The sequence below is a fragment of the Silene latifolia genome, chromosome 7, assembly GCF_048544455.1.
Source record: "Silene latifolia isolate original U9 population chromosome 7, ASM4854445v1, whole genome shotgun sequence".
NCBI lineage: Eukaryota > Viridiplantae > Streptophyta > Magnoliopsida > Caryophyllales > Caryophyllaceae > Silene > Silene latifolia.
Window position 1 is genome coordinate 53,300,475 of NC_133532.1, and position 22,092 is coordinate 53,322,566.

General features: G+C 40.2%; 2 non-coding genes across 2 annotated transcripts; both read left to right on the plus strand.

Annotated features, from left to right (window-relative positions):
- The first annotated feature begins 1,932 nt into the window (after positions 1-1,932).
- Positions 1,933-2,040, plus strand: LOC141593355 (small nucleolar RNA R71). The gene has a single exon (XR_012521444.1). It is a non-coding gene; the product is annotated as a small nucleolar RNA R71 (small nucleolar RNA).
- Positions 2,041-12,812: 10,772 nt separating this feature from the next.
- On the plus strand, positions 12,813-12,921 carry LOC141593289 (small nucleolar RNA R71). Its single transcript, XR_012521384.1, has one exon. It is a non-coding gene; the product is annotated as a small nucleolar RNA R71 (small nucleolar RNA).
- Positions 12,922-22,092: the final 9,171 nt, after the last annotated feature.

Consider the following 22,092-nt stretch of genomic DNA (forward strand, 5'->3'; position numbering starts at 1 on the left):
CTGGGTACTGCTCTGTATCATCTAGAAAAACATACTTAAGATTAGGAGGAAGTGGCTTACGCTCTGGCACCTTTACCTCTACAGCATGGACAGAATCAGCTTCAATGGCATAGCAAGTGTTTACCAAATTCTCGTTGGCCAGGCTTAAGAGCATCTCCTCTTCTTCCTCTGTGAGCTCGTAGCTTTCCATTGAGGCTACCAAAACATCTGGCTCCTCAGCATTCACCGCTGTATTATCTGCACACTCATCTGAACAGGTTAGATCAGCTAAGGGATCCTTGGCTAAGGATTCACTCCAATTATAATTAACAGCCCTGTCAACAATATCAATGAATAACACGTATCATCATCAGCAGGTTCAGTAGCCTTGCGAGCAAGACTGAACTCAATGGTGTCATCTCCTACCTCTAAGGTTATTATTCCGCGTTTGACATCTATTACACAAATTTCATTGTATGTAAAAATGGTCTACCTAAAATAATAGGTATCTGACTGTCCTCTGCAATGTCCAAAACAACGAAATCGACAGGAATAAAAAACTTACCCACTCGAACGGGTACATCCTCTAAGACTCCTAAAGGTCTCTGAGTCGATCTATTTGCCATCTGAAGGGTAATATCGGTCACCTTAAGTCTACCAATATTTAGCCTTTCGCAAACGGAATATGGCATGACACTGACACTGGCCCCTAAATCACAAAGGGCCTTTCCAATTTCGTGGTTACCTATAGTGCAGGGAATTGAAAAGCTACCCGGGTTCTTTAATTTAGGTGGTATATTAATTTGCGAAAGAGCATTGCATTCTTCCACAAAAGCAACATTACCATCATCATGAAAATTTCTCTTACGATTCAAAATGTCTTTCATAAATTTAGCGTAAGAGGGTACCTGGGTAATTAGATCAGTGAAAGGAATGGTTACCTCAAGATTCTTGACCATCTCCAAAAACTTACCAAACTTGCGCTCCAGCTTAGTATTCTTTAAACGCTCCGGATATGGGACTGCAACACTGGCCGTAGGATCAGCAACCTTCGGCTTCCGTAAGTTTAAAACCTCCGTCAAATCATCTATGAGTATAGAATCATGCAAATTAATTGACGGATTTGCGTCCTGCACTGGAGACCCAGTCGATCGACCATTGGTCTCGGTTGATCGACCAATCGCACTGGGCATGAACAGTTTCTGGTCAGAAACTCCTTCGTCAGGAACTTCAGTCGATCGACTGACAATGGTGGTCGATCGACCACATGTGCTGGGTACGATTAGTTTCTCGGTCGAAACTTTTTCATCGACATCCTGGTCGATCGATCGCTTTGTTGGTCGATCGACACTGGTAATCGGGCAAAGAAAAGCTCGTTTTCGCACCAGAAATTAAATTCGTCTTTTCATCCTTTCCCGAGTCTTTTCTTGGCTTATCGGGACCATCATAAGAAAGGCCACTTTGGAGTTTAATGGCATTAATGGTTTCAATTGGCCTCTCACATTTGCTTGAAGAATTGGCGACTTGCTTAGCCTCTAAATTCTCCAACTGCTTCACAAAATTCTTTGCAGATTCAATCCCAGCTTCTTCTATTTTCGTGACTTGAACCAAAAGAGCTCGGATTGTCTTTCTCAATTCCGCGGTCTCATCTGAGTTATGGACAGGAATTTCAACTCTTTCCTTGGAAGCTTCAGAGGTCTCGAGCTTCTCGAGACGGGCTGCAATAGAAGCTATGAGTGTCGTAACGGCATTCATTTCATCACTTTGCTTTCGCGAGTTTCCACGCGAACTTCCAAACTCAGCTCTATGGACTGCCATCTCCTCAATAGTGTTCCAACCTTTATTCTGACCGGTATTATTTTGGAACCTACCATTCGCAAATGCGTCCCGTGGATGACCTTGTAGTCATCATATAAAGCATTATAGAATAAGTTGCAAAGGTACCACCGCTAAAAACCGTGGTAAGGGACAGATCAACCAAACTCTTGAAACGTCCCCATGCTTCACAAAATTCCTCATCAGGTCCTTGCTGGAAATTTGTAATTTTGCTTCTCAAGGCATCAGTCTTTGCAAGTGGGAAGTATTTTTTTGTAAAAAGCTAACGCCAGAGATGTCCAATCTGTAACTCCAGTTGCTACCCTATCAAGGTAGCGGTACCAATCTCGCGCAGAATCCTTCAAGGAGTACAAGAACATCATCCCCTTTACTTCATCTTGGGTCACCTCACCAGACAGTATGGAAATGAGAGTAGTCTGTGAAAATTTCCATATGCTTCAAAGGATCCTCGTCCGGTAGACCAGCAAACTGATTCCGCTCCACTAAATCAATATAGGAGGAACGAAATTCGAATTGACCAGTAGTAGGGGTGGGTGAAACGTATCCCTTTGGAACATGCTGCTCTTGTGGCTGAAGATTGTCATATATTATAGTCATGTTCGCAAAACTGAGAGTACTCAAGTCTTCCTCTCAAAAACCTGTCTTCTAACTGTACAAAAGCAAAACTAGAAGCAAGAGTAAGCAACGGCCTCAAGGAACCAAAGTTCCTTGAGACAAGAAAAATAAACTAAAAATAAAGCAAACAGAATTACACCGTGTCCCCGGCAACGGCGCCAAAATTTGATACCGTCGTTTTGTATCAAAATTTAATTTATAAATCCGAACTAAAACTATAGCCAGTGATAGTAAGGGTCGAACCACAGAGAGACAAGATCAATTCTATTTGCTATTTTCAGTCTAAAAAAAAGTAACAATTGGATGGGGGTTTTGAAATTGGTTGATTCTAAATACTAATTGACAAAATAAGAAGATTCGCAAAAGATAAAGGAGAGATCGGGAACTTCGGTTCACCATGGCTAAGGTCAGGTCAAGAAGATAGCAGAGGTCTTGTAATACGGTCTCAGGGAACATGAGCGAGTCCTTCGATCAATGCTCAATAACCTTACGGTCTTCTAATTCCCAAGAATTTCTCAAAGCTTTCGCTCAAAGGAAATTCCAACCCCAATGAAAACCTAACCTACTAATCTTTCAATCTAGCAAGACGGGTTTATCAAAGGTAATAAGATCGATACGGAAGAATTCGTACTAACAAAACAACCCTAATTTATGCCATGGCTCACCTCGTTCCCAATCAAGATGATTAGCTACGCATGATTAAAACTATAACAATCGCAAACTTAAAGACATACAATGAAATTGACATGGTTGAAATTGAATTTAAGACAAAAGATTAAAACTGAATTGCTTGAATAAAAACTAGTAACAACAAGAATTGAATTAACAAGAAATAAAAGAAGAAGGAAATTGTATTAAAGCTTACTAATGAACAAAGGAATTGAAATTGGAAACCGTCGTCTCTTCCAAAACTAGATCTAAACTTCCGTTCTTCAATAATGAAAAGCCTAACCTAAACTATTCCCTCCGTACTACTGATAAACGTCCTTCCAAAAGTTAATTACAAATTGGCCTTTCAAAACCTAACACGTAAAATAAATAACAGCTTCGCAGCCTGGTCGATCGACTAAGTGGCACGGTCGATCGACCAGCCTATACAGTGAAGCTCTTCTGCTGAATCTCCATGGTCGATCGACTGGAGATGTTGGTCGATCGACCAGCTAAGCAGTGCAGTAGCATCCTTTTCTCTTCAAAACAGCCTCTTCACTTCATGCACGCATCCCAAGGTGAACAAGTTCGAACTCCCATCTTCCAGGTTTCCATAAAGTTGCTTCCGGAGGACGATTTAAGCTTGATTTAGCTTACTTTCACTCATTCCTACAATAAATCATAGAAATTCCAAAGTAAACCGTTTCGGGAGAAATAGTAGCTTTAAGCTAACAAATACGCATAGAAATACGTGCCAAAACTGCAATTAAAGTGTATAGAAAATGCACGTATCAAATCTCCCCAAACCAAACCTTGCTTGTCCCCAAACAAGCACTATGACCTGACTCAAAACTTCTAATGGAACGGATTTCATGCTCAGAGCTAATACAAATCATCATACCTAACCAATTTAATGCAACTATTAACATCCAAGTATTTTGTCAAATGCAAACGAGTTAACCATGTTAAAGAATTCGCTAAACCTTCGACCTTGCAAGACTCGTATTTATCGGACTCTCACGGGTCACTCATTCGCTCATTTAAGTACAAGGTAAGATATATTGTGCAAGACAGAAGAGTGATAGAAATAAGACTCTCACCTATCTACGACCCATAAGAACATGCCTGGAGTCTAACATGAATAAAGTCTCTACAACCGTGCATATGCATTCCAACCATTTAATGACCATGACATATGCCGAGGCGATTTGGGATTGTGAGGCTAGAGGTAAAAAAAGGCTAAAATGAATTTGGGAAAGAGGGGTTAAGCCGAGCTAATAACCACTAAACCAAATTATAAGCAAATCCACTTTTTACTTCCACTTACCGAAAATAACGATTCCCCAAAATAATATGAAAAGCACATGGGAATTAAGAAATCACCACCCGAAAATCAATATAAACATGTGATCTCTCTTTCTTTTTTTTCCATTTCTTCTTTCTTTTCTTTTCTGACTTTCTTTTTTTTTCAGTTTTTTTTTTCAGTTTCTGGACTGGCAGTCGATCGACCAGCAACAGCAGTCGATCGACCACCCTTGCAAAACCAGTGTTCTCTGCCCAGTACAACTTCTTTTTTTTTCATTGTTCTGAGTTTTTTTTTTTCTTTTTCTTTTTCTCTCCTTTCCACCATTTCACCTCCAACTTCTCATGAAGAACAAGATAACCAAAAGACATTCACGAAATTCCCAAACACTAACATTACTAGCTCGGATAGGGTAGGCTAAGTATAGTATGTAGCTAAATGGGACAAAATAAGCTATTTGGCTATGTGAGGTTTATGGGCAAAATGAGAAAGGGGAACCTCTACCACATGTGTCAACAAACCACGGACCCGAATGCATATAGGTATCAAGTAGACTAGACTCATGCTTATGCAAATTAATGTGACATGCCTTATAAGGAGAAACTACTCTCATTTCTACATGAAATCGGTCATGAATGTCACCGATTTATTGGGCTCTATCCTTAGAAATTTAAGTAGCTTACCAATATTGAGTCAAGTCTATTCGTTTAGCAAAATTCCAACAAAAACTCGTAAACTATGCAAGTGACATACTTGGAAATGTTCAAAGTGCAAGGAAAGGGCAATGAGACAATATGTAATGCAAACTCATCATTGAAATCCTTCCGTTCCGACTCGACCTATATGCTAAAATAAACGTGATTTTTTTTTTTTTTGAATTTTTTTGTGGTTTTTCAAAAAAAAAAAAAAAATTTTGTTTTTTTTTTTTTTGAATTAAAAACAAATGAAAGCTGAAATGAATGCAATAAACGTGTGACTGAAATGCAATAAAAAAACAAATGCAGATGCAAAAGACATATGCAAATACCCTCCCCAAACCAAAACGCACAATGCCCTCATTGTGCTCAGCAGCAAATCACCAGCATCAACAGCAAAATAGGGAAGAATATAAGCAACAACAAAATAAATAAATATAAACTAGTAAAGAGGGATCGGAAACTCACAAAAGTAGACCTCCCCAAACCAGCCAAAGACGGGGGAGGTCAGAGTGCGTCTAGTCCCCACCATCATAATCAGAACCACTATCCTCCTCGGACCCCGAGTCGTCCTCCTCTTCCGCCTCAGCAGCAGCGGCAGTAGTAGTAGCTAGTGGGAGCAGATCTCGTGGCAGGCTGAGGGTAACCGCCCACCGGAGGAACAAAGAAGGACGGGTGAGTCCAGGCACCTCGTGGGAGCATCCCCGTCCGAGCGTACTCCTCGTAAACTGGGTACAGGGCCAGAGCCGTGTCTAATCTGTGCTGATCAAAACTCATGCACAGGTCACCCAACATACGTGAAACCGCCCTTTGGTCCATGACCGCAGGGATAACCAAAGGTGTAGGGGGACGAAAAGTGGCCGGGAAACCCGTGGGAGCAGGAGTGGAGGAGGAGGAGGCCTGTGAAAAGGTGGCACGAGCTCGCTTCGAAAAGCTAGCAGTAGCGGTGCCCGCCCCAATAGGTAGCTAGGCAAGGGCGGGCGAGCTGCCCCCAAAACAGTAGTAAGGGGCAAGATAGGAGGGAGGCCAAGGATAGGGATGCGGTCGCAGATGAAAGAGTCTATATTCCACCGACTCCGACTATCGACCCACTTCACAGAACTGGCGTAGGCAAGGTCCATGAAGCGTAAGTCAGGGTCAAGAGGGACCTCCTCTCGAGGGAAAAGAAGAACCAGACGGTTGGCGATACGCGTCACCAACCCACCACAAACAATAGTGGCCAAAGTGCCCTCACTTATAGTGTGAAAGTGAGCGGCAGTCAAATAAGCTATGTTATAAATACGGGCTACCCGACTTTCAATGTTCAGATAGCCCGCCAAGATAGACAATTCAATGGTATTCACATTATTTGACTCCTTGCAGCCGAAAATTGTATTACCCATCAGCCGGAAAAAATAACGAAAAGGGGGTAAGTGGACGGAAGTGCCCGTCCTCTTAGGGCCGTTCGATCGTGGAGATACACGACCACATTACCCCGTGCACATCGTCGAAGTTTTCGAGGTGTTACCCTCGAAATGCAGACCCAAATAACCAGCAAAATCAACTAATGTCAAGGAGTAGGTGACATTGAACAGCCGAAAAGAAATGCAAGGGCTACTCCTATTGGCTTCAAAAGAAGCCTGGTCAAAAACAAAAGACGAGAAAAACTCAAGGGTCAAAGTATAGTAAGTGAACTCAGCCATGTCCACAAGTCCCGACATTCCTGTCCCATTTAGCAGAGACACAACAGACTCAAGACACCCTAATTTCTCTAAAGTTGGCCTATGAAGAAAACGAGTGGCCGAAACTTTCATTTTTTCGACCATGTTAATGAATTTAGCACGCTGAGTAGAGGTGGAGAAAGTAACCTGCGGATAGTCAGGTAGACTATCCGTAGTATCCTCGATCATCAACGGCGGACCCCGCGGCCGTTTGGCAGCTCCCTGACTGGACTGACCTTCGAACATCGTTTGCTTTCCTTTCGTCATTGTTGCTTCCTACAAAATTAATCAAATCAGCAACTAACTTCCCATAACCTTTAACAATGACAATTTATGAAACCCCAAACAAAATCATAAATTTGAAGACGAAATTAGGGTTTCGCAAAATTGGGGAAAACGGGATTAAGCATCTCCTAGTTGCTAATATCGCTTGAAAATCAAGGAAATAGGATAGCAAAGGCATTTAAAACATAAATTCGACAAGAGATCAACCCCAAATCGATTTTCCCCCAAATCGATTTTTCGACCCAAGGTAACAATGCTCGAAATTTGGGCCTAAAAGTTCAGCAAAAATCGAATTTAAAGGATTAAAAGAGGATTAGAGACATACCTTTGATGAGAACTTGGAGATTTGAGCAAGAAAATCAAGATTAAAGGGGGATGGGAATCGCGAATCGCAAAGGGGAAGAATAAGGGGTTTTCTATTTTTTTGATTAATTGAGAATGAATGAATGAAGTAAGAAATAGAAACTTCCCTATTAATTTGCATCTGATTTCGCGCGTTGGTCGATCGACCATAAGGCCCAGTCGATCGACCCTTCCTTTCTTATACAGCTCTCTGATTGTCGCGTGGTGGTCGATCGACTATGTTGCCTAGTCGATCGACCAATCTCCCTTATACAGCAGCCTCTGCCTTTTTCTCCTCAGTCGATCGACAGAGTAACTTGGTCGATCGACTGCATACGCTGGCAATTAATCTTTTTTACGTTAAAAATTGCTTTGCCAACTTAAATTTCCCGTCTTTCTCTCACAAACATTCAGTAAATCATCCTGCGCACTTTGCATAAAATAAATTCTTGTAAAAATTCTCAAAGGCGCACGTCTTTCCACAAAAGAGAATGCTAATTAAAATAAAAAAAAACTAAAACTACTAATGCAAGTTAAATGAAATAAAACTGTAAAGTTCCTAATTACAAAAAATGTACAAGCCGGGTTGCCTCCCGGTTAGCGCTGGTTTAAGAGGTCCAGCACGACCTTCTTACCTCAATCTGCAGCTTCTAAAATTGGGTCAAAGTATAGTACTTCGACCTGCCCAACGAATTCGTCTACACCGTGATAATGTTTCACATATTGGCCATTAACTTTGAACCGGTCTCCAGATGAGGTCTCCAATTCAACTGATCCGAATTTTGTAACTACTGTGACCGTATAGGGGCCAGTCCACCTGGATTTCAGCTTACCAGGAAATAAACGGATACGAGCGTTAAAAAGAAGTACCTTATCGCCAATATGGAACTCGCGCTTAATGATTCTCTTGTCGTGCCAGCGCTTCTTTTTCTCTTTGTAGATCCTAGCATTATCATAGGCCAGCAGCCTAAATTCCTCCAGCTCATTCAGCTGTGTCATGCGTTTCTCACGAGAGAGGTTAGGATCCAAATTCAAATCACATATAGCCCACCAAGACTTATGCTCCAACTCAATAGGTAAATGACATGTCTTACCATAAATCAATCGGAATGGTGACATCCCAATTGGCGTTTTAAACGCGGTCCTATAAGCCCATAAGACATCATCTAACTTAAGACTCCAATCTTTCCGTGATTTAGAAACAACTTTAGCTAAAACTTCTTTCAATTCTCGATTAGAAATCTCAACCTGACCACTAGTTTGGGGATGATACCCCAAACCTCGACAATGTTGGACACCGAATTTAGTCAATAAAGCACTAAGTTGTTTCTCTTTAAAATGCATTCCACCATCGCTAATGACAACCCTAGGGACACCAAAACGAGAGAAAATAATCTTTTTAAACAGTTTAATCACGGCCTTTGCGTCACAATGGGGAGTAGCGATAGCTTCTACCCATTTGGACGCATAATCTACAGCTACGAGGATATATTTATTACCTTGACTGCTCGGAAAAGGTCCTTGATAATCAATGCCCCAGACAATAAAAATCTCAACCTCTAGAATGCCTACCTGTGGCATCTCATGTCTCTTTGAAATAATCCCCGATCTTTGACAAGCATCGCACTCAAAGAACAAATTGCGACTATCTCGCATGCAAAGTTGGCCAATAGAAACCAGTTTGGAGTACCTTAGCCACAAGATGCGGGACGGACCATGGTGACCACCATAGGCAGAAGAGTGGCAAGCTTCTAGGATATCCTTCACCTCCCATTGAGGCACACATCTCCGGATAAGACCGTCTGCGCATTCCTTGAAAACATAAGGATCATCCCAAAAGTATTGTCTAGCATCATAAGCAAACCGCTTCTTCTGCTGCCATGAAAACTCGGGTGGTATCTTACCCGTCACAAAGAAAATTAGCATAATCAGAAAACCACGGAGGTGGATAAGACCCCGAATTAGTAATAGCTAACAGACTCTCATCAGGAAAAGAATCATTAATGGGTAACGAATCCTCCCTTTCTGTCAGCTGCAGACGAGATAGATGGTCTGCCACCACATTCTCTGCACCTTTCTTATCTCTGACCTCCAAATCAAACTCCTACAAAAGGAGTATCCACCTCAAAAGCCTCGGCTTCGCATCCTTCTTAAGTAAGAGAGTCTTCAAATACTGCATGGTCATAAAACAATAACCTTAGAACCTAACAAATAAGACCGAAATTTATCTAAGGCAAAAACTACAGCTAGAAACTCCTTCTCAGTGGTGTAATAGTTGACTTGAGCCTCATCCAGAGTTCGGCTCGCATAATATATGGCATTCAAAACTTTATTCTTCCGCTGTCCCAAAACTGCACCAATTGCATAATCGTTGGCATCACACATAATCTCGAATGGGAGATCCCAATCAGTAAAATGATTGGCGCAAAACTAGAGCCTCCTTTAACTGTTAAAAGCTAAAAGGCACTCATCGCAAACTCAAAGACAACATCCTTAAGGAGCAATTGTGTAAGTGGTTTAGCAATTTTTGAAAAATCCTTAATGAAACGCCGATAGAAACCAAATATGACCAAGGAAACTCCTCACTCCTTTAACATTCACGGGAGGAGGCAATTGCTCAATCACCTACACTTTTGCCTTATCAACATGTATAGCCTTATCAGAAATCAGATGCCCTAACACAACTCCCTCATTGACCATGAACTGACATTTTTCCCAGTTTAAAACAAGATTAACATCAATACAACGCCGCATGACTTTATCAAGATTAGCTAAACAACGATCAAAGTCATTACCATAAACTGAGAAATCATCCATAAATACCTCCATAATGTTCTCTATATAATCAGAAAAAATCCCCATCATGCACCTCTGGTAGGTAGCTGGGGCGTTACATAATCCGAAAGGCATTCTGCGGTATGCAAAAACACCCTGTGGACAGGTAAAAGTGGTCTTACTCTGATCATCCGGATGAATAGGGATCTGGAAGAACCCTGAATATCCGTCTAGAAAACAGAAAAATTTGTTAGAAGCAAGTCTTTCAGTCATTTGGTCGACAAAAGAGAGGGGGAAATGGTCTTTCTTGGTGGCGGCATTCAACTGTCTATAATCAATACACATCCGCCACCCTGTCACAACTCGTGTTGGTATTAATTCATTTTTCTCATTTTTAACCACGGTAGTCCCTCCTTTCTTCTAACTACCTCGAATCAAGCTAACCCACTTGGAGTTGCCAATCGTATAAATAATACCGCATCAAGTAGTTTCATCACCTCAGCCATAACAACTTCCTGCATCTTCGGGTTCAACTTGCGTTGACCCTGTCTGTAAGGCTTGTGGCCTTCCTCCAGTTCTATCCTGTGCATACAAATATCAGGGCTGATGCCCTTAATATCATCCAAAGAGTAACCAAAAGCCTTCATGTTTTTCTTAAGCACACACATCAAAGCAGAAAGCTGGTCATCATTAAGCTTAGCACTAACAATAGCTGGGTACTGCTCCGTATCATCTAGAAAAACATACTTAAGATTAGGAGGAAGTGGCTTACGCTCTGGCACCTTTACCTCTACAGCATGGACAGAATCAGCTTCAATGGCATAGCAAGTGTTTACCAAATTCTCGTTGGCCAGGCATAATAGCATCTCATCTTCTTCCTCTATGAGCTCGTAGCTTTCCATTGAGGCTACCAAAACATCTGGCTCCTCAGCATTCACCGCTGTATTATCTGCACACTCATCTAAATGGGTTAGATCCGCTAAGGGATCCTTGGCTAAGGATTCCCTCCAATTATAATTAACAGCCCTGTCAACAATATCAATGAATAACACGTATCATCATCAGCAGGTTCAGTAGCCTTGCGAGCAAGACTGAACTCAATGGTGTCATATCCTACCTCTAAGGTTATTATTCCGCGTTTGACATCTATTACAGCCCCAGCTGTATGTAAAAATGGTCTACCTAAAATAATAGGTATCTGACTGTCCTCTGCAATGTCCAAAACAACGAAATCGACAGGAATAAAAAACTTACCCACTCGAACGGGTACATCCTCTAAGACTCCTAAAGGTCTCTGAGTCGATCTATTTGCCATCTGAAGGGTAATATCGGTCACCTTAAGTCTACCAATATTTAGCCTTTTGCAAACGGAATATGGCATGACACTGACACTGGCCCCTAAATCACAAAGGGCCTTTCCAATTTCGTGGTTACCTATAGTGCAGGGAATTAAAAAGCTACCCGGGTCCTTTAATTTAGGTGGTATATTAATTTGCGAAAGAGCATTGCATTCTTCCACAAAAGCAACATTACCATCATCATGAAAATTTCTCTTACGATTCAAAATGTCTTTCATAAATTTAGCGTAAGAGGGTACTTAGGTAATTAGATCAGTGAAAGGAATGGTTACCTCAAGATTCTTGACCATCTCCAAAAACTTACCAAACTTGCGCTCCAGCTTAGTATTCTTTAGACGCTTCGGATACGGGACTGCAACACTGGCCATAGGATCAAGAACCTTCGCTTCCGTAAGTTTAAAACCTCCGTCAAATCATCTATGAGTATAGAATCATGCAAATTAATTGACGGATTTGCGTCCCGCACCGAGACCCGATCGACCATTGGTCTCGGTCGATCGACCAATCGCACTGGGCATGAACAGTTTCTGGTCAGAAACTCCTTCGTCAGGAACTTCAGTCGATCGACTGACAATGGTGGTCGATCGACCACATGTGCTGGGTACGATTAGTTTCTGGTCAGAAACTTTTTCATCTGACATCCTGGTCGATCGACTGCTGTTGTTGGTCGATCGATCGACGCACTTGGCAAAGAAAGCTCGTTTTCGCACCAGAAATTAAATTCGTCTTTTCATCCTTTCCCGAGTCTTCTCTTGGCTTATCGGGACCATCATAAGAAAGGCCACTTCGGAGTTTAATGGCATTAATGGTTTCAATTGGCCTCTCACATTTGCTTGAAGAATTGGCGACTTGCTTAGCCTCTAAATTCTCCAACTGCTTCACAAAATTCTTTGCAGATTCAATCCCAGCTTCTTCTATTTTCGTGACTTGAACCAAAAGAGCTCGGATTGTCTTTCTCAATTCCGCGGTCTCATCTGAGTTATGGACAGGAATTTCAACTCTTTCCTTGGAAGCTTCAGAGGTCTCGAGCTTCTCGAGACGGGCTGCAATAGAAGCTATGAGTGTCGTAACGGCATTCATTTCATCACTTTGCTTTCGCGAGTTTCCACGCGAACTTCCAAACTCAGCTCTATGGACTGCCATCTCCTCAATAGTGTTCCAACCTTTATTCTGACCGGTATTATTTTGGAACCTACCATTCGCAGCTGCGTCCAGGATGACCTTGTAGTCATCATATAAAGCATTATAGAATAAGTTGCAAAGGTACCACTGCTGCAAACCGTGGTGAGGGACAGACCGAACCAAACTCTTGAAACGTCCCCATGCTTCACAAAATTCCTCATCAGGTCCTTGCTGGAAATTTGTAATTTTGCTTCTCAAGGCATCAGTCTTTGCAAGTGGGAAGTATTTTTTGTAAAAAGCTAATGCCAGAGATGTCCCCTTTACTTCATCCTGGGTCACCCTAAACCGACAGTATAGAAAAGTAGAAGAGTCCGTGAAAATTTCCATATGCTTCAAAGGATCCTCGTCCGTTAGACCAGCAAACTGATTCCGCTCCACTAAATCAATATAGGAGGAACGAAATTTGAATTGACCAGTAGTAGGGGTGGGTAAAACGTATCCCTTTGGAACATGCTGCTCTTGTGGCTGAAGATTGTCATATATTGTAGTCATGTTCGCAAAACTGAGAGTACTCAAGTCTTCCTCTCAAAAACCTGTCTTCTAACTGTACAAAAGCAAAACTAGAAGCAAGAGTAAGCAACGGCCTCAAGGAACCAAAGTTCCTTGAGACAAGAAAAATAAACTAAAAATAAAGCAAACAGAATTACACCGTGTCCCCGGCAACGGCGCCAAAATTTGATACCGTCGTTTTGTATCAAAATTTAATTTATAAATCCGAACAAAAACTATAGCCAGTGATAGTAAGGGTCGAACCACAGAGATACAAGATCAATTCTATTTGCTATTTTCAGTCTAAAAAAAAGTAACAATTGGATGGGGGTTTTGAAATTGGTTGATTCTAAATACTAATTGACAAAATAAGAAGATTCGCAAAAGATAAAGGAGAGATCGGGAACTTCGGTTCACCATGGCTAAGGTCAGGTCAAGAAGATAGCAGAGGTCTTGTAATACGGTCTCAGGGAACATGAGCGAGTCCTTCGATCAATGCTCAATAACCTTACGGTCTTCTAATTCCCAAGAATTTCTCAAAGCTTTCGCTCTAAGGAAATTCCAACCCTAATGAAAACCTAACCTACTAATCTTTCAATCTAGCAAGACGGGTTTATCAAAGGTAATAAGATCGATATGGAAGAATTCGTACTAACAAAACAACCCTAATTTATGCCATGGCTCACCTCGTTCCCAATCAAGATGATTAGCTACGCATGATTAAAACTATAACAATCGCAAACTTAAAGACATACAATGAAATTGACATGGTTGAAATTGAATTTAAGACAAAAGATTAAAACTGAATTGCTTGAATAAAAACTAGTAACAACAAGAATTGAATTAACAAGAAATAAAAGAAGAAGGAAATTGTATTAAAGCTTACTAATGAACAAAGGAATTGAAATTGGAAACCGTCGTCTCTTCCAAAACTAGATCTAAACTTCCGTTCTTCAATAATGAAAAGCCTAACCTAAACTATTCCCTCCGTACTACTGATAAACGTCCTTCCAAAAGTTAATTACAAATTGGGCTTTCAAAAGTCTAACACGTAAAATAAATAACAGCTTCGCAGCCTGGTCGATCGACTAAGTGGCACGGTCGATCGACCAGCCTATACAGTGAAGCTCTTCTGCTGAATCTCCACGGTCGATCGACTGGAGATGTTGGTCGATCGACCAGCTAAGCAGTGCAGTAGCATCCTTTTCTCTTCAAAACAGCCTCTTCACTTCATGCACGCATCCCGAGGTGAACAAGTCTGAACTCCCATCTTCCAGGTTTCCATAAAGTTGCTTCCGGAGGACGATTTAAGCTTGATTTAGCTTACTTCCACTCATTCCTACAATAAATCATAGAAATTCCAAAGTAAACCGTTTTGGGAGAAATAGTAGCTTTAAGCTAACAAATACGCATAGAAATACGTGCCAAAATTGCAAATAAAGTGTATAGAAAATGCACGTATCACACTCGACCACCGACACCTTTCTCATTTGCCCCAAATCAATTTCTCAAATTAATTTCCCCTAAAACCTCGACCACCACCGCCGCCTGCCACCAGTGGTAACCCTCGCCACCGCTTGTCACCCCCGCCGCCACAGGTTGTCGCGGCCTTCCACCTACAAAGCCTCATTTCCTCTTTTTCTCCTTTCCTCTTTTTCTCCTTTCCTTTTTTCCTTCAACCGCCTGTCACCACCACCACCACCAAGGCCGTGACCGACCACCAACGCCGCCGCTGCCACCGTCTCTTTTCTTCTTTTCATTTTCACTTTTAGTTAATTAGGTAATCTTCTCTTACTAATTATCTTTTTAAATTACTAATTATAATTTAAATTATGCTAATGACTCTAAGATAGTAGCCATCATTGTTGTTGATGTTGTTATTATTTATGTTGTTAAAGTTGATGTTATAGTTGATGCTGTGTGATTAGCAATTATTGTTGTTGATATTTTTAAAGTTAATATTTTAGTAGAATGTTGGAAATTGGTTAAAAATGTAAGTTAGAAATTGTTATGTTAGTTAGAAATTAGTAGTATATTAATAGCTTATAAATTGTTATGTTAGTTAAAAAAGTTAATATATTAGTAAAATGTTGGAAATTGGTCAAAAATGTTGTAAATTGGTTAAAAATATAAGTTAGAAATTAGTAGTATATTAGTAGAATATAAATTATAAGTTAGAAATTGTTTTAAAATGTAAGTTAGAAATGATTATAAACTAATGTCAAATGTTGGAAATTGGTTTAAAATGTCATTTACAAATTGTTATGCTAGTTAGAAATTAGTAGAATATAAATTCCACAGAAGGGTTGGACTACTATGGAATTCTAAATGGTGTTTGTGTAAGTTCCACAGAAGGGTTGGACTACTATGGAATTCTAAATGAAGTAATTGAGCTTGTTTATTATACCGGTCAAAGGATTTATAGGGTCATATTGTTTAAATGTGATTGGTTTGATAATTCTCCACAAGGACTCAATATCCATAAGGTATACGGACTTGTAGATGTAAACCAAGCAAAGAGACTTCGCGGACATAATCCTTTTGTGTTAGCCTATCAAGTCGATCAAGTTTGTTATTCTCCTTATCCAACCACTAAGCAAGATAATCAATGGTCTGCGGTTTTTAAAATCAAGGCTAGATCACATGTTGATGCTCCTGTTAAAGAAATTGACTTTCAAGAAGATGTTGTCAATGATCATTCAATTTCACCAATTTTGGTGGAAGACATCGGGAGTGAAGATGAATACGAAATGGTTATAGAAAGCGGCGAATAGGATGAAGATAATGATGAAGAAAGAGAAGAGAGGGAAGAGTGGGAAAATGAGGAAGAAGTGCACGAAGTCGGAATGCTTTTTTCAGAAGATGAAGCTCTTTTAATTCGTAGTGATAGTGATAGTGATAGTGATAGTGATGGAGATTAGTTATAATTTTATTCAGTTTTTTTGGTTAACAGTAATGTTAATCCATTTGTGTAAAAACTATGATGTTTATTTTGAATTAAGGTTAATTTTAATACAATTCATTATGTGATTTACTTTTGTTGACTTTCTTGTGTGATTTAGACATGTATTGCGTAATTTATGTATCACATATTTGATTAACAATTTGGAATGTTTATAGTTAGTAATTATGGTAGGTAGAAGCATACTTAGACGGATGATAGGAGGTGGTAGTCGTGGACGACGTGACCGGGAGGAGGAGGAGGAGCAGCAGGAGGTAGACCAGCCACAACCACAGCCACAACCACAACAGCAGCCACAGCCTAAGCCAGAGGACATGCGAGTTGTTCTATCAGAGGATCCTGCCAGAGGTCATTGGTAAGTAATGCTTTCCCATTTTATTTTTTATTGACTTTATTGTATATTATTTAAATAATGGCACATTTCAAAATACTACCTATTATAGTCAAGATTTTTCAAAATCCTACATATTATACTTTGAAAATATAAGTATAATATGTGATATTTTGAAAAATATCAACTATAATAGGTAATATTTTGCAATTTTTCCTTTAAATAATTTCATTTTAAATGATCTGATCTAATATATGTCATTTCAAGGTGGGAGGACAAGCCGGTCCGCGATTATTTGACCAAGTCATTCACCCATACGTATGTGGAGTACGTCACCAATTGGTCTGAGGCGACTCATGAGCAGCGAGAGAGGATGTGGCAATATTTTCAGGTTTCGTTAATATGTATTTTTCTGAAAAATAATTATTTGATTTAATAATAAGTTAATTCTTTAATAATATTTTTATTCTTTAATAATATAATTAAATTTATTTATCTACTAATAACAATTCATTTTTTTGTAATTTTAGGATAGTGTTCGGGCCGACCAAGAAGGATATCCCCTTAGGACTGAGTGGGAGAGCCGGATCAAGAGGCGGATTACCCAGTGTATCGGCAATGCCGTCGTCGCAAAGAAAAAGCCGGAATGGCTTACCGTCACAAATTGGGAGAGATTGAAGAAAACGCCAGTAGAGAATCCCGAATTTGCTAAAAATTCTGAAACAAATAAGGCAAATAGAAGGTCGGGATCGAAAGATGGAAAAACATTAGCAACCCACACTCTCGGAAGGAAGAATGCAGTTTTGGCTTTTAAGGAATTGGTAAGTGCATTTGAGTTCCCAAATTTATAAAATTTCTTATTTCATTTCATAATTTATTTTTAGTGTATTTCATAACTTAGTTTTCTCATAACAAAGAATTAACGATTGTCGATCTTTAATAATATTTTTTTCATATACTTTTTTTAGGGTCCTGAAGCCACACCGTACCAGCTCATGGAGAAGTCCAAGAAAGATAAGCATGTCAACTGGATTAACCCTCGAGTAGAACAGACCGATGTAAGTTTCTTTAATCGATTTAATTAGAAAAAATGATTTGTACGGCCACTTGTCATGTCAATAGAGGCTAAATTAGCCTTCTTATGTTATTTTATAAATTAGTAAGATATTATTCAATTTAAATTTTAACTAACACTTTTTTCTTACTTATTACTTTTTCAGATTGGGTACCATCGACTAATGAACAAGCCAATGCCCCGGGGAGTGCGACTAGATCCGCACGAGTCCTACTATAATGCCGCTAGAGGCTATGATGAGAAGTTGCGCGTGTGGGGTATGGGGTCAGCGGCACCGGAGTTGTACGATCCTCCCGCTAATAGGATTGGCCGTCACTCAGTTTCTTCTTACTCACCTAGTTTGCTTTCTCGAGTCATAATGGAAAATTCACAATTACGAGAGAAAATAGGTAGGATGGATATGGAAATGATGACCCAGAAGCACAAAGGAGATAGCATGGAGGCGTTCTTAGCCAAGAAGTTTGGATGGACCACACACCCCCCCGTGCTCATGTGGCCCGCCTCCATTTGGTAGAGACGATTTCACGGATGACGATCATCCATTTGGTAGTCAGCATGTCACCTCGATTAGGTAAATTATTAGTTTCTTAAATAAAAATCAAATCTTGAACCTTGGTAAATTAGATTTGATGAAGTTTATGTAAACCACTAACTTATATTAGATTTTATTTATAAAAGACGACTTTTATCTCTATGATTCGGTGTTGGTGTTAGTATGAAACGTATTGTTGATTGGTTCCCGCTTTGCGGTCGACTTGAAATAGATTCCCGCTTTGCGGTTGACGGGTTTGTGTGATATATTGCAGGTTTTACTGAAACAATGTTACATGCATTGTGGCCAGCACCAAACCTGCTGGTTTTTTTTTAAAATGCTGCTTTCGTATGTGACAGATTAGCCGTCACAAATCCGTCACAAGTTTCCTCCATTTGTGACGGGTAGTCCGTCACAAAAACAGTGATTTGCGACCGATAGTCCGTCACATGCACAATAATTTGTGACGGATAATCCGTCACAAAAGCGAAAATTATGGCAGATTATGTGACGGCTAATCCGTCACAAGTATAATAATTTGTGACGGCTAATCCGTCACAAGTTCAGAAATATGTGACGGCTAATCCGTCACATCCTCTTATTTTGTGACGGGTGAGAGGTATCATGTGGGAGAAATTGTGTGACGTATTATCCGTCACAAATCCGTCCCAGCTCCATTTGTGATGGATTTGCCGTCACAAACCCGCTTTTTGTGACCATTAATAGTGACGCCTTTTTGTGACGGGCAATCCGTCACAAACCCGCTTTTTGTGACGGGAAAGGCTATATAGTGACGGATTTGTCCGTCACTATGCCGTATTATCCTTGTAGTGGGGGCTTAGGTGGGAACGGTTGCGGTCCCCCACTGGCAGGGCTAAAAACTTTAATGTGTAGTCAGTTACATGTGTGATTGGAGTTAGAGGTGGAGGATGATCAGCTGCTTGTCTTTTCGTACTTGTCTTATTTTGATCATGCAGTAAACTGACCCCGTTGTTGTTTTATAAAATCTATGGCGATCCATTCGGGGATGGTGAGAAGATTGTGACAGGTGATGATGTCTGCTAGCTATGGGGATGAGATGGGGAGTCATCACGCGAGTCTAGTTGCCGCTGTCATGAGTTTATTATTCAGTTGTAGTCGTTGAACTTTAGTAACACTTGTTTTGGTTTGGATTTTGGAACATGTAACCATTTAACTATTCATACTTTAATTATTGTGTTTTGGATTGGTAACTTTGATATACTAACATCGGGCAACCGAGATGGTGACGGTCTCTCATGCTAAGGTGATCCTGGTAAGGCACCTTGGTATGTGGGGGGTGTCACACAACTAAACTAAGTCTTTAAACACGGAAAATCAAAACTTACGCTTGAACATTTGGGTTTCAAAATTTTCGGAACAAAATTTTCAAGACAAGATTTCAAACATATGACAAGAATTAGCAATAACAATTAACTTTAATCCTTGTTAAACAATTAACCAAGCAACAAACACAAATCAAGTTATTGACTCAAGAATACATATCTTCGGATTCATAAAATTTTCGGGCAAATTTCAACATAAAATTTTACACTTGACATCATAAATCGTATAAAAAGGTGATTAATATCATGAATCAAACAAAACAAGCAATTATTTGACAAAATTTGGATAAGTTGCATGGATTTAAACAAGATCAAATTGGAACAAATTAAGAGCAATGAGAAAACCACTCACGTTGTTTAGTTAGCAAGAATTAAGAGAACAAAAATGGAGTAGAAAGCTTAAGTCCAAGCATATAACATCGACAATGGAGTTTAGGAAAAGTTTTGAAAGCATTTTTAGTATTTTTGTTATGAGAAAGGATAAACAAATGCAAGAAACGAGGTAATAACACGATTTTTGCAAAATTTACAGCCCAGAAATCGGCACTCGGTTGAGTGCTGAGTCCACTCAGTCGAGTGCCCTCTCCACTCGGACGATTGACTCACTTCCAGAAATTCTAAAGTTTCTGGAAATAGGTCCATTCGGTCGAGTGGTAGGGTTCACTCGGTCGAGTGGTAGGGTTCACTCGGTCGAGTGGCTGGTACTCGGTCGAGTACTAGCCCGCACTCGGTTGAGTGCCCCTCTATGGCTTGCAATCCCGACTAAGAATTATTATGCTTACACTAGTGATTACTTTACTAACAATTATTATCGATTACACTCTAACCATAATACTAGTGAAATCCAACATAGATGCGGTATTAACATGCCAAACATATTATATGAATCCTATGAACTTGTTATAAAATACATGTAAGCACACCACATTTCACATAGTCTTCACACATCGACTCATAACAATCGCTTCAAAACATGTTACGTTCGTTGATTAATTCATCCAACTTCCATACATGATCACATTTAATTTGAGCGAGCAAATCATGCAAGATATTCAACAAAATCATAACACAAGTATAATCATGCAACATTTCACTTCACGTTTCCCGACTCATAACCACCCACGTAGTGACCACGCGAAACAATATGATCTAGTTTTGAAATGAGGCATCCTTCTCACCCAAATCCGACCTCATATTGTACTCATGTCGGGTTCATTTTATTGGACACTCCTAGATTCATTTTGGTTCATTGGTTTAGATTCCAAAATCGTCGCTTTGATACCACTTTGTAACACCCCAACTATCCGGCCAAGATAATTGGAGCGTTACCATCTCGGTTTCCCGAGGTAGGGTTTCAAAACTTCAATAAAAGAACATTTTATAAATAAATATAATGTTTAGTGATACATAAAAGTAAACAAATAAATAAAGTACAACTCGTGACATCTATACTCTCCTAGCCAACTAGACTCGTCACGTGACATCGTCAAGCTCGTTTCGTCTCCCGCGTGCTATCCAAACAACCTGTACTTAATCTGCTCCCCATATGACCAAAGGATATCATATGGATCGACACAGGCCATCCCAAAAGAGATAGGTGACAATTACAAAGACAGCCAAACGTCAGTTTCAATAAATAAAGTGTGACACGACTCGAGTGTGTGAGCATGCAACACGACTACAACACGAATGAACCACTATTAAACAACCACCACCACGGTACCGGGACACGCCCAAACATACCGACAACTACACTGGTACCAGGACACGCCCAGACATACCAACAATCACAAACAGGTACCGGGACATGCCCAGACGTACCGGGTTCGGAAGCCAACCGGATCCCTTGCCAGACGTCGTGTCTCAACCACACGAGTCCCTCCGTGACTCAAGCCATTAATGTGCACATCCCTCTTGGAGTGGGAAGCTCCAAGAGGCAACTCGAGTGTAAGACGGTCTCCCAACCGCCTTACGTCTCCATAACAATAAGTAAGCCACCATCTCCTCCGACATACAAGACAACACAATAAATGCAAGATACCACACAATAGACCAATTACCGACTCATCTAATCAACTTGACCAATATCATGTTATAATGCAACCCAACCAACATACTTATCTCCTTAATGATGCTTTTATCCACTAAACATGTTATAATGCAATTACTCTAATTATGTGACACTAATTACAGCACTAACCACAACATATGTAATGACCACATTATTGAAACCGAGTAGGATTAACCTACCTTTTAGCATTCTTCATAAGAAATCCGAAACCACCAAGCATCCTTATCGTAAAACCGTCTCATCCTACATAATTCCATAACAACTATCACAAAATATCCTACAACAACTAATACTGCTAATTAACCCTTCATTATTACCCATTAATTACTCATAACAGTAATTAACAACACTAATTAACAACACCCATTAAAAGTCTGCCCGTGAAAACTCAGCGGTTCCCGCAGCACTCGGTCGAGTGCTCGGTTCACTCGGTCGAGTGAACCTCCACTCGATCGAGTGGCCTACGAATAAGAGGTTTTAACAACTTGCAGGCTCACTCGGTCCTTCACTCGGTCGAGTACTCGGTTTACTCGACCGCGTACAAGTCTTA